This window comes from Narcine bancroftii, chromosome 6 (genome assembly GCF_036971445.1).
Source record: "Narcine bancroftii isolate sNarBan1 chromosome 6, sNarBan1.hap1, whole genome shotgun sequence".
In the NCBI taxonomy this organism is placed as follows: domain Eukaryota; kingdom Metazoa; phylum Chordata; class Chondrichthyes; order Torpediniformes; family Narcinidae; genus Narcine; species Narcine bancroftii.
Window position 1 is genome coordinate 186,097,620 of NC_091474.1, and position 13,059 is coordinate 186,110,678.

Here is a 13,059-nt window from a genome sequence, read left to right on the forward strand (position 1 = left end):
ATAGGAGAAACAATATAAAGATAGTGGGCCTTAAGGAAGATGAAGAAGGCAAAAATATGAGAGAATTTATAAAAGAATGGATCCCCAGAGACCTAGGAATGCCAGAATTACAGGAAGGAATGGAAATAGAAAGGGCACACAGAACATTAGCCCCTAAACCACAGCCACAACAAAAACCAAGATCCATTCTAGTAAAATTCCTAAGATATATGACAAGAGAAAATATATTGGAGAAGGCAATGAAAAAAAAATAAGAGAAGACAAAAAACCACTGGAATACAAAGGTCAGAAATTTTTTTTCGACCCAGATATAAGTTTTGAACTCCTGAAGAAGAGGAAGGAGTTTAACGCAGCAAAATCGACCCTATGAAAAAAAGGTTATAAATTTATGTTAAAATATCCAGCGCTGCTTAAAATAGTTATTCCGGGGCAGCAAAGCAAACTGTTCTCGGATCCGGAAAAAGCACGAGAATTTGCAGAACTCCTACAAAACAGACAGAGAGATGAAGAGATGCAATAAGAACAAAAATGACAACAAACTATATATAAAGAAAAAGAATAAAGTATAAGTAAGAACTAAGAAGGGAAAGAAAGGGAAGAAAGGAAGTAAGGAGGGAATTAAGAGAGTGAGCTTTGTTATATGTGAAGATTAAAATCTTTTCGGGGGCTGGGTGGGGAAGAATAACAGTCACTGTGAAATCAATTGACGCTTGCGAGCGGGTTCGCAATCCAAATGGAGAGGGGAGATGTGGTTGCCCGACAAGGGACAAAGGGCACCTCAGAGAGGGGAGGGACTATTGGGGTTAAAGGAATTTTAGATATGGGAATAGTGGAAATATTTTGTTTTAGAAGTGTTGTCTTACAATGTGTTAAAAAAAAAACATAAATGGATAAGAAGGGAAGGTGGTGATGAGGAAATGGAAAGGAAAGGTAAACAAAGTAAGAAATGGCCATGTTGAACTATATGACTTTAAATATTAATGGAATACATAACCAAATCAAAAGGAAGAACCTATTAAATTTACTGAAGAAAGAAAAAAAATGATATAGCATTCGTGCAAGAACACATCTAACTGAAGTGGAACACAAGAAATTAAAGAGAGATTGGATAAGGCATGTAACAGCAGCATCATATAATTCAAAAGCCAGAGGAGTAGCTATATTAATCAATAAAAATGTACCAATCAAAATAGAAGAGGAAATAATAGATCTAGCAGGGAGGTATGTAATGATAAAATGTCAGATGTATTCAGAATTTTGGAAATTACTCAATGTATACGTACCATTCTGTTAATCCCACCGAGAATGTATAGATGGAGATTAAACTCCATGCTACTTAAAAGACAGGATTTTACAGAATTCATTGAGCGACAAATTAAAATGTACTTTGAAATAAATACGGAATCAGTGAAAGATAAGTTTATACTATGGGACGCAATGAAAGCATTCATCAGAGGGCAGATAATAAGTTATGTAACTAAGATGAAGAAGGACTACAATCGGGAAATAGAACAGTTGGAAAGGGAAATAACAAATACAGAAAAAGTATTAGCAATAAAGGAAGATACAACTAAAAGAAGAGAATTGGCAGACAAAAAAGTAAAATATGATACACTACAAACATATAAGGTGGAGAAGAACATAATGAAAACAAAACAGAAGTATTATGAGCTAGGAGAAAAAACGCACAAAATACTAGCATGGCAGCTTAAGACAGAACAAACTAAAAGAATTGTATTGGCATCAAGAGAAAAGGACAAATTACATATAACCCAATGGAGATCAATGAAAACTTCAGGGAATTCTATGAGCAACGATATCAAACTGAAAACGAAGGGAAAGAAGACAAAATAGATGAATTTCTAACTAAAATCGAACTATCGAAATTGCAAACAGAGGAGCAAAATAAATTAATAAAACAATTTGAAATAGAAGAAATACAGGAGATATTAAAAAAACTACCGAACAATAAAACACCGGGAGAGGATGGACTCCCAATAGAATTCTAAAAAACATTTAAAGACTTATTAATTCCTCCTCTCCTGGAAGTAATGAAACAGATTGAAAAAAACACAAAACATGCCAGATTCATGCAAAACAGCAATAATTACAGTAATACCAAAGACGGGGAAAGATCTACTAACACCAGCATCGTATAGACCAATATCTTTACTTAACACAGATTATAAGATAATAGCTAAACTATTAGCAAACAAATTGGCCGACTGTGTACCAAAAATAGCAAAACTGGATTTATTAAAAAAAGACGAATAATGGACAATATCTGTAAGTTCATTAACTTAATCCATGCAGTACAAGGAAACAAAACTCCAACAGTGGTAGTTGCTTTAGATGCAGAGATAGCCTTTAACGGAGAAGAATGGAATTATTTATCCAAAATATTACAAAAATTCAACCTAGCAGAGAAATATATTAATTGGATTAAAGCATTATATAAGGGACCATTGGTGAAAGTGACAGTAAATGGATATATATCAAACCAATTTAAATTAAGCAGATCAACAAGACAGGGATGTCCACTATCTCCCTCACTGTTCGCAATAGGTATAGAACCACTAGCAGAACTGATAAGAACAGAAAATAAAATAAGAGGGATAAAAATAAAAGAGAAGGAATATAAAATCAGTCTATTTGCAGATGATGTCATAATATACTTAACAGAACCAGAAATATCAATAAAAGAATTACATAAGAAATTGAAGGAATATGGAGAAGTATCAGGGTACAAGATCAATGCAAATAAAAGTGAAGCAATGCCAATGAAAAGCTATGCTCCGGAACTATGAGAAATACAATAAACACGAGGTTACGCATGATACAATATAATTGGTTACACAGGCTATACATCACACCCCAAAAGTTAAATAATCAGACAGATGTTTTCACTGTAAGAAGGAAACAAGAACAACAATACATGCAATTTGGGCATGTGAGAAAGTGAAAAAATTTTGGTATTAAATAAACTCACAAAAAGCAACATACCAAAAAACCCAGAGATCTTCCTTCTAAGTAATATAAGAAATAAAGAACTTGGACTCGATTTGATGGAGCACAAAAAAAGATTTATTATGATAGCCCTAGCTGTTGCAAAAAAATGTATTATTTCAACCTGGAAATTAGAAGACAACCTGAGAATACAGCAATGGTACATAGAAATAAATAAATGTATTCCATTGGAAAAAAATAACATATAATTTAAGAAATAACATCACAATATTCAAACAAATATGGGAAACATACATGAAACACAATAGAGAAATCCTACTACAGACCTCCACCACCTCAAATGACAGAAGGAGAAGACAAAAAAATGAACTGACCCAGTATGTAAAAGTAGAAGACACAAATTTCTTGTTTATTTATTTTTGTGATGACATTGTTTAATGGGTTTAATGTATCATATAGATTGAACTTTGAATAAGTGAGGGAGGGAGGGAAGGGAGGGGGGGAAAGGGGAGAAAATGACACTGTATATATTCAAGAGAAAAATGTCTGTATGTATTTTGGTCAGTATGGTTCATAGTGTGAAAATTTTTAAAAAATTTAAAAAAAGAACAATTGAGTTGAAACCTAAAAAAAACCCAAAAAAATTAATTCCAAGCACAATTTGATCATGGATCATTGAATTTTGCAGCAATCAAAAATAGCATGTTCTTGGTTTCAATTTCAAGTCCGTTAAAAAAAATTAAAGCTCTCTGCCTGCAGCTGCATGCACAAGCAAAACATTCAAAACTCAAAAAGTTTCATTTTTCTTTGTATCCATCAAACATCTCAATAACCTCATTGAACTTGCCCTGATCATCTGTTTTGGCAAAAACAAAAGTGTTAAAAACCTCTAGTGTTTGAGATCCCGCCATGCTAAGTAGCAGTGCAATCTTCCGTGCATCTGGTTTGCTATCGAGTCCAATGGCTTGCAGATATAGCATGAATCAATGTTTGAGCAACAGTCCTAGACCAATTCATAGCATCAGATGGCATCACACTTTCCGGGTCTCTTCCTGATACCCACCGATACCCCACTCCTGGTACCATGTGTGACGTTTCTTCTATTGTGATAAAGAAACTTGGGTTCTTTTGTATTACCTATCAACTCATGACCTTATGGAGCACATCCATTTTGTGTATCTAATCCGAGGTGGAACATTCCATCTCCGATGCCCTCCAGTGGTCAGAAGGATCACCAAGTCCCAATCACCACAGTTTGTCATTATTTTTATTCCTTTTATCCAAAGCTAGATTAATTCACCATTTCTCTAAAAACATTTTGTAAGTGATTTGTGAACATTTTATAAGGTGTAATTATGCTTGGACTAAAAGACTTTGTCCTGGTTTTCTAAGTTCTTAAATTGACTCCTCTTCTGAGGTATTATCTCATGAAGGAGGAACACTTGCTTCCACTGTGGTTCTCTGAGTTCTGAGGTGACTAATGATGCCAATGGGCTAATGGGCAGGACAGGAGGAGCTTGACAGACAAGGTGAAGTGTTAGATTGAGAAGAGATGCATTATGCCTGCCACTTATACTGATGCTGGATGATCTTGATGAAGTTGAGGTTCCCAATTCTGGCCTGAGAGGGACTCCTCTGTCTTGAGCACATCTTGCACCAAAGAGTTCCACAAGTTGATGCAAATGTTGTACCTTCTCAAGTAACATTCTTAAATTTTCTCCTTTGTCCACTCAGTAATCTCTTGTCACAACTAGGCTCAGAGCCTGGTGTGTGGTTTGCAAGCTAGAAAGATAGGACTCTATTCCTTCTTTTCCCTCTCTGCCCATTATCTACTCTTTCCTTCCTCCATCTCCCCATCCCTTCCTCTTATCAGAGTGCAGCTACTTCAGCCCTCTGCCTCTTCCTCCAAACTTCTTACCTTTAACCATTCCTTTCCCCTCCTACCTTTATTCACCTATCAGCTGCCAAACTGTACTCCCCCCACCCCTTTATTCAGGCACCATCTCTTGCTATTTCTGATGAAGGGTTTTGTCACATTTGTGGCCCGAAATGTGAAGTTAATAACACTAATAACGCAGGTTTTACCAGTTAAGCATCTCCGTGTCTTTATTCTCCAGTTTTCATTGTTCCTCCATTTCGTGCTCTTCTCTCTCTCTCTCTCTCTCTCATACCATGTGACTTCCGGTCAGGTGAATACATCTCATGCATATTCATTATCATGACATCCCTCCTTTTACCAGAAATAAACTTTACACCTTAATGTTGAAATGTAAACACCGTCACCTTATCAATATCGTTCGGAACCAACAAACAATGTCTAACAAACAAACAAACAAGTTCAAACTCCCTCTACACACAATGTAACATGAACATGTCGTAACTAACTGTAATACAATAACTCAACTAAACAAAATGTAATTCATACAGCACTCATACACGCACTTTATGATATATGATCAAATCACTGTCCCAATGTTCTTTTATCATTCCAACCGTCTCAAACTTTCCCTTTTGTGATAATGCGGGCACAATTAGAAATATGGCACAAGTCTTCATGTCGTTTAAGCGCTTTCCTGTCTCGTTTCGGCCTTCCTGCGATACTATCGTCGCTATTCGGTTGTTCACTCTCAGCATCGGAAACACTGCTCGCCACGGCCTTGGGTGCTTCTGGCACTCTAGTCACTTCATCAGGAATGCTGGTAACCGCCTCGGGAACATCATCTGGTCTCTCAGGTTGAGCATCTCGTATTGGACTTTCAACCACCTCGCTCGATGTCTCTCTGGACTGGTACCTTTTTACACCTGACACATTTCTTTTGTACAGGACTCCAGCTGGAGACTTGACTGTTACCATACTGCCACTTCTGGATTCAACAGTGTAGGGTTGATGGTAATAAGGTGTGTCTAGCTTACCACCATTCTCATGCCTCACCAGAACATTATCTCCAGGCATGATGTCTGAGTACCTGGCTCCACTTCTCGAATCTGTGTACAGCTTTGCTGCTCCTTTCTTTTCAGCATCGTGGTCCCTCATCTCCTGGTCGTTCCTGATTTCCTTTATTTCGGGCATTTTTGTGCGGATTTTTCTCCCAAAAAATGCTTCTGCAGGACTTTTTCCTGTGGTTGCGTGAGGCGTTGCCCGATAGACAGCCACATAAGATAGTAATGCTTCTCGCCAATTTTGTCCTTCTGCGTGAGCAATCCGTAATCGTTTTTCAATGGACTGGTTTTGTCTCTCTACTTCCCCGTTGGCTTGAGGCCATTTCGGAGTTACTTTATGATGGTGGATACCTGTGGTCCTCATGTATTCAGCAAATGTCTCTGAAATGAATTGTGGACCATTGTCAGAGTATAGCGTAACAGGCAATCCATATCTTGCGAAGATCTCTGCTAATGCTTGTATTGTTTTTTCCGTGGTCGTGGACCTCATCACAACATACTCATAGTATCTGCTGTAGTAATCTATCACTACCATGATTGATTCACCAGTCGGTAAAGGTCCAAGAAAATCAACGGCTACGTCGATCCACGGTCCTGTCGGGAGTTGCGTACTCCGGATTGGCTCTGGAGGATTACTCCTACTTGTGATTTGACATCCATGGCAAGTTTTGACGAATTTCTCTGCGTCTTTATCACAACCTGGCCACCATACTTTACTCCTGAGATTTTGCTTGGTACCAACAATACCTAGGTGTCCTTCATGAGCTAAGGATACGATCTTTGGTCTCAACCTCTGTGGTATCACCAATCTACAACCTCTCAATACACAATGTCCGATGCAACAAAGTTCGTCTCTAAAGGGAATGTAAGCCTTGTGAGTACACTTGTCCCATTGTCCACTCTGGATACATTCTCTCACTTCCATGAGTTCTGGGTCATGTTCGGACTCTCTCTCGACTTCCTTCGTGGTTACAGCTTTCGGTGTCGACTGAATAGCTACGAAGCGTACAAAGCTCTCTGCTTCTGTCCCCAATTCTGACTTGGATTGTGGGCATCCATCCTTCACCAATCTGGACAGCGGATCAGCAATGTTTGCTTTCCCGGCAATGTGAACTACTTTATATTTGTAGGGTTGGAGTCGGAGTACCCATCGCTCTATTCTGGCACACGGTTTGGATCTAGCGGCATAGATCACCTCTAATGGCTTATGATCTGTGATGAGTTCAAATTCAATGCCATACAAATATGCATGGAACCTCTCACAGACCCATACAAGTCCGAGTGCTTCTTTCTCTGTCTGAGAATATCTTCTTTCCACATCTGACAATGATCTGCTGGCATAGGCAATGATTCTTGGTCCTCCATCATGCATCTGGACCAACATGGCTCCTACACCAACAGGACTAACATCCGCTATGACTTTGGTTGGTGCAGCCGGATCATAATATCCAAGAGTATCAGCATCTGTCAGACTTTGCTTCAGCGTTGTGAACGCTTTCTTCAGCTCCGATCCAAAATGAAATGGTACACCTTTCCTGGTTAGTTTCCTTAGTGGTTCTGCCACTGTAACAAAATTAGGGATGAACTTTGCGCAATAATTGACCAATCCCAGGAAACTCCTCACCTCTGTTGCGTTCTGGGGTGCACGTGCATCTGCAATAGCCTTCACCTTGGCCTCTGCTGGGTTTAGTCCTTCCCGTGTAAGTCTGTGTCCCATGAGGTCCATTTCTGACACACCGAACTGGCACTTGTTTCCATTCACGGTAAGGCTTGCTTCCTGCAGTCTAGATAGTACACGCCTCAACCGTCTGTCATCCTCTTCCTTTGTAGGTGCATGGACTATGATGTCGTCAGAAATGTTGGCAACTCCAGGAATGCCTTGAATCACTCGATGGATTTCATACTGGTAGATCTCAGAAGCTGCATTAATGCCGAACGATAGTCTCTTGTATCGGTACAATCCACAGTGAGTCACAAATGTTGTTACATCTCGGGATTCTGGGTCCAGCTCTAATTGATGATAGCCCCATTTTAAATCAATTTTTGAGAATATCTTACTGGTAGTTAACTCCTGAAGTATTTCCTCCACTGTTGGTATAGGGTGCCATTCTCGAATTATAGCTTCATTGGCCATCCTCATATCAACACACAGTCTTATGTCACCATTTGGTTTGGGCACAATCACTACTGGGCTGACCCATTGTGTCAAATGTTCCACAGGTTCAATAATGTCTTGCTCGATCAACTCTTTAATTTTGGCTTCGACTTTCCCATGAAGTCCAAATGGAGTTCTGCGCACTGGTTGTGCCTTGGGTTTGACCATTTCGTCCACCGCTAGCTTTAGTTGTCGACCTTTCAACTTTCCTACTCCTTGGAAGACTGCGGGGAATTCTTGCTTCATATCCTCATATGACTGAACTGAATTGACACGAGCTCCAATATGAAGTATTGCCAGGTCTTGCGCTGTGCGTCTACTCAGCAATGGTTCTCCCCTCTCGTCTATGACAACAAACTCTGCTTCGGTGTATTTATCACCAGCTTCAACAGTTGCAGTAAAACATCCAATGGTCTGCAATGGCTTGGTTGCTGTGTATGGATACAGTTTCTTGGAGCACTTCTTTGAGGTACAGATGATCTTTTTCCTTTTCAATTTCTCCCATAAATGTCGATCAATTACATTACTGTCACTGCCTGAGTCTACAATGACCTGAACTGTCTCACCACCAATGATCACTGGGACCTTCTCATGATGTACATCATTCAATGTAAATTGATAATATCTCTGTCCATCCTGGTTATCATCATTATCGTCACTTTCTGGGTCACCGTCTATATGGCGAATAGTGTCTTTCTTTCCAGGATACTTTCCTTTCCCCCAAGCTTTGCCTTTGGAAGCTGTTCTCTTCCCCTTCTGGTCTGCATTGGACTTGCTTTTGCACTTCTTTGCAAAGTGGTCCTTACCTCCGCACTTTCTGCAAACTTTGCCTTTTGCTGGGCAGCATGGGTCTTTTCCAAAATGACCTCTGTTTCCACATCGATAACACTCCACGTCATGTGTCGACGTATATCTTGGCTGGTTATGGCGATGTGAGAGCCTCTTAACTTGCTGGCTTGAGTTGTCTTTCAGGGTCATGGTATGAAATTGCCCCTCAACAGCCTCTAATACAGCAGCAATGGGTAAAGCATCGGTGAGCTTCAACTCACTCCCTTTTTCCAGCAGACGTCTCCTGAGCTTATCTGATCTGCAGTGCTGCACTACTTGATCCAATAATTGGTTGTCCAAATCAGCTGCCATGTAATTGCATCCAACAGCCAGCTGGCGCAATCTCGTCATGTACTGAGCAATTGTTTGTCCATCTTCTTGTTTCGTTCTCCGAAACAAATGGTGTTGAAATGTAGCATTCGGTGTCACTACATAGTGTGCATTCCATGCATCGACCGCTTTCTGGTATTCATCCTTCCTTCCTGTATTCAAAAGGGTCTTAAAAGTTTCCTGAACTGCGGGTCCTGCGGTGAAAAGAAGTAACGCCCTCCTCTGCGCTTTTTGTTCCACCGTACCGCTATCGAGAAAAAGGCCACGACTGTCGGCGTAGGCTTCAAAGCCATCCTCGCCGCCAATGTCACATTTGTGGCCCGAAATGTGAAGTTATTAACACTAATAATGCAGGTTTTACCAGTTAAACATCTCCGTGTCTTTATTCTCCAGTTTTCATTGTTCCTCCATTTCGCGTTCTTCTCTCTCTCTCTCATACCATGTGACTTCCGGTCAGGTGAATACATCTCATGCATATTCATTATCATGACAGGTTTCGGCCTGAAGCAGGGCCAGATTAAGGCCAACAATGGTTTCCCCCTCAACCCTTCCATTGTCTAACTACAAAACATTAAGACTCAATAAGTGCTGAATGTGAAATTAAAGATTAAAAATTCAGTTTTCTTCCAGGCCAGATCCGACAAATATATTTAATATAACCCGTATGTGTTTTTTTTCCAATTATTGTGAGGCTCCCTTTTTGTGGGGCCCGAGTTCAGCTGCACATGGTAAATCTAGCATTGGAAAACACTCTGTGGTGTCCCCTTCCCTTGGTGTCCTAAGAATATGCTTATTTTCTTAATGGTTAATCCAGGCCTGGCCTAAAGCATTAGAGACTTTTACACAGACAATTCTGCGATATTTGCAGCTTTTTTACACTACACCTACTGTGTAAAAAGCACCGACACGAATTTGGGTGGGGGGGGGGGGGGGGGGGGAGTCATTCCGGTTCCGGCTTTTTTTCCGCCAGTAGAGGCAATAACAGTGCTGGAACATCATCTGTGAAAAAGGGAAATCCAGCATTCTGTGACCAACTCAGGTAAGGAAATGTATATGTACGGTTTTTCTTAGTGTTTTTACAGGTAAACATTTAAAACTTTGACCAGGGGTGTCAAACTCAAATTCACGGAGGGCCAAAATTAAAAACTTGGACTAAGTCGAGGGCCGAACTAAATATTTATTGAAAATTTTCAACAAAATCTGCATGTTTTCTCTTCTTTCAACATATGTAATGTTAAACTTTAGGATATAACTTTAGGAGGATAATGTTACAGGTCAGGAGTAGGTAGCTCAAGTTCACCCTTTGCTTGACCTGAGGGAAACATATTTGGTCCTTGTGGAGATGTAGTCAGCATTCACAGGCTGTGTCCATTTTGGCCTGCATCAGGACTCAGCATTTCCTGTTCACTCCTCAGGCTCTAGGCCTCTATTCACCCTCGACCCACCATCCCTCTACCTGACCAGTCCTTTACCCAACGTCTACTCACCCCTCACTCCACTTGCTCTGCCTCTACCCACCCCATCCTATACACGCCCCTCTGCTGCCTCTCCCCTCAACCTGTTCCTCCCTCTACCCGTCTCTCACCCTCTAATCACCCCTCCCCTACTCGCCCTGCCCTTCCCCTTTTACCTCTTCCCTATCCACCCCTCCTACTCATCCCTCCCTCTAACTGCCCCTCGCACCACCATAACTTCCCCTGCCCATTACTCCTCACCTACACCCTCTGCCCATCCCTGCTTACCCACCCACTCAGGCCCAGTGCGCTGCCGATCAGCCTTTGCGGAACAGCGGGGGCCGTGCGCAGCCTGCCATGTCCGTCGCACCGACAGGAAATCACAGGCGCTCGTCAATCCGCCGCACCGCTCGACAGGTGGGAGAAGTGACTGGTTGTGCGGGGAGCCTTCCAACTGGCTGCCGGCTGATACATCGACAGACTTCTCGTGTTACAATTTTGTTTTCCCCGTTCTCAAAGTTTGCACGGTCAACCTGCAACACTCTTGCTCCCTCCGCGACCCGTGGATCTGATGCCCGGGTGTAGTTAGGATTCCCAGCAGAAGGTTTGTGGAACTTTACCATTCTGGATTCCTTTTTGAGAATATTCTGGCCATCTTTTAAGGGGGGTGGTTTTAGGGGGGAGGGGATAGTTAGGGGGTGGGGAAGGATGTGCAATGAAGGGGGAGGATGATGGGGGTGACATTACCAAAAAACAGCGTCGGCTCTCGCTGCAGGGCGGGCCACCTCTAATACATTTTTGAAATGATCTTGCGTGCCAAATATAATTATATCGCGGACCAAATTTGGCCCGCGGGCCAAATATAATTATGTCGCGGGCCAAATATAATTATATCGCGGACCAAATTTGGCCCGCGGGCCAGAGTTTGACATGTGTGATCTATAGCAATGGTTTACAAACATTTTCATTCCTCTCATATACCACCTTAAGTAATCTCTTACTAGTCACTGCTATCTATCTTTGGGGGCTGGTGGTGGGCTGTCGGCGGGAGTGGGCGATGTGCTTCAGAAAGTTCAAACTGAGGACAAACCCTCAAACCAGCTTGCTCACAGCACAAGGTGACTAGACATACCTGGGGACATCTGAGAACTGGGGCAGTGGGATCAGTGTGGGGGCTGGTCTTTTATCACAATCCCACTTCCTAACGCTTGTCTCCTCTCTCTTAATACCTGAAAGTCTGTCAGTGACTGTCTTGAATACATTCAGTAACTGAGCATTCACACTCTCCTGTAGATTTCCAGATTCAGTACAGTTTTATACATATTTTTTAATCTTATTCATGAATGATCAAGCCCTATTTTGAAAGACCAAAAACCACCCTACCTCTGTTCTGTAAAAAGCATGAATTATGTATTTATGATCTCTCATTCTCCTCCCAGCAACACATTAGTGTTTCACCCACCTAATGACATGGTAAGTCAAGTAGAGGATAAATCACTATTTCACCACCAGCTCATTTCATCTCCAGCTCATTTATTTATGGGAGCATGCATAGACATCCGAGATAGGCTAAACCCCAAGTGCTTGCTAGTCCTAGTGAACTATTTGCTGTCAGCCAGATCAACCCTGCCTTCTTTGGCTTGGCTTCGCGGACGAAGATTTATGGAGGGGGTAAAAGTCCACGTCAGCTGCAGGCTCGATTGTGGCTGACAAGTCTGATGTGGGACAGGCAGACACGGTTGCAGCGGTTGCAGGGGAAAATTGGTTGGTTGGGGTTGGGTGTTGGGTTTTTCCTCCTTTGTCTTTTGACAGTGAGGTGGGCTCTGCGGTCTTCTTCAAAGGAGGTTGCTGCCCGCCAAACTTTGAGGCGCCAAGATGCACGGTTTGAGGCGATATCAGCCCACTGGTGGTGGTCAATGTGGCAGGCACCAAGAGATTTCTTTAGGCGGTCCTTGTACCTCTTCTTTGGTGCACCTCTGTCATGGTGGCCAGTGGAGAGCTCGCCATATAACACGATCTTGGGAAGGCGATGGTCCTCAATTCTGGAGACGTGACCCACCCAGCACAGCTGGATCTTCAGCAGCGTGGACTCGATGCTGTCGGCCTCTGCCATCTCGAGTACTTCGATGTTAGGGATGAAAGCGCGCCAATGAATTTTGAGGATGGAGCGGAGACAACGCTGGTGGAAGCGTTCTAGGAGCCATAGGTGATGCCGGTAGAGGACCCATGATTCGGAGCCGAACAGGAGTGTGGGTATGACAACGGCTCTGTATACACTTATCTTTGTGAGGTTTTTGAGTTGGTTGTTTTTCCAGACTCTTTTGTGTAGTCTTCCAAAGCCTTCCTTATACCTTTGCTGTGTAGTTGCAGGCCGCCAGGAGAGAA

The 13,059-nt window shown here is 42.0% G+C and overlaps 1 protein-coding gene across 6 annotated transcripts in view; it reads right to left on the bottom strand.

The window, feature by feature from the left end:
• themis (thymocyte selection associated) overlaps positions 1–13,059 on the bottom strand; it is an 85,558-nt gene that overhangs the window by 52,650 nt on the left and 19,849 nt on the right. Inside the window, exon 1 of one of the 6 annotated variants that reach the window (XM_069886974.1) lies at positions 5,053–5,128. The exons of 4 other annotated variants lie outside the window; for them this stretch is intronic. The gene's annotated coding sequence lies outside the window, so the exon portion shown is untranslated. Of the gene's footprint in view, positions 1–5,052; positions 5,129–13,059 lie in introns of those variants that run through there. One more of the 6 variants, XM_069886977.1, reaches the window with a different exon arrangement.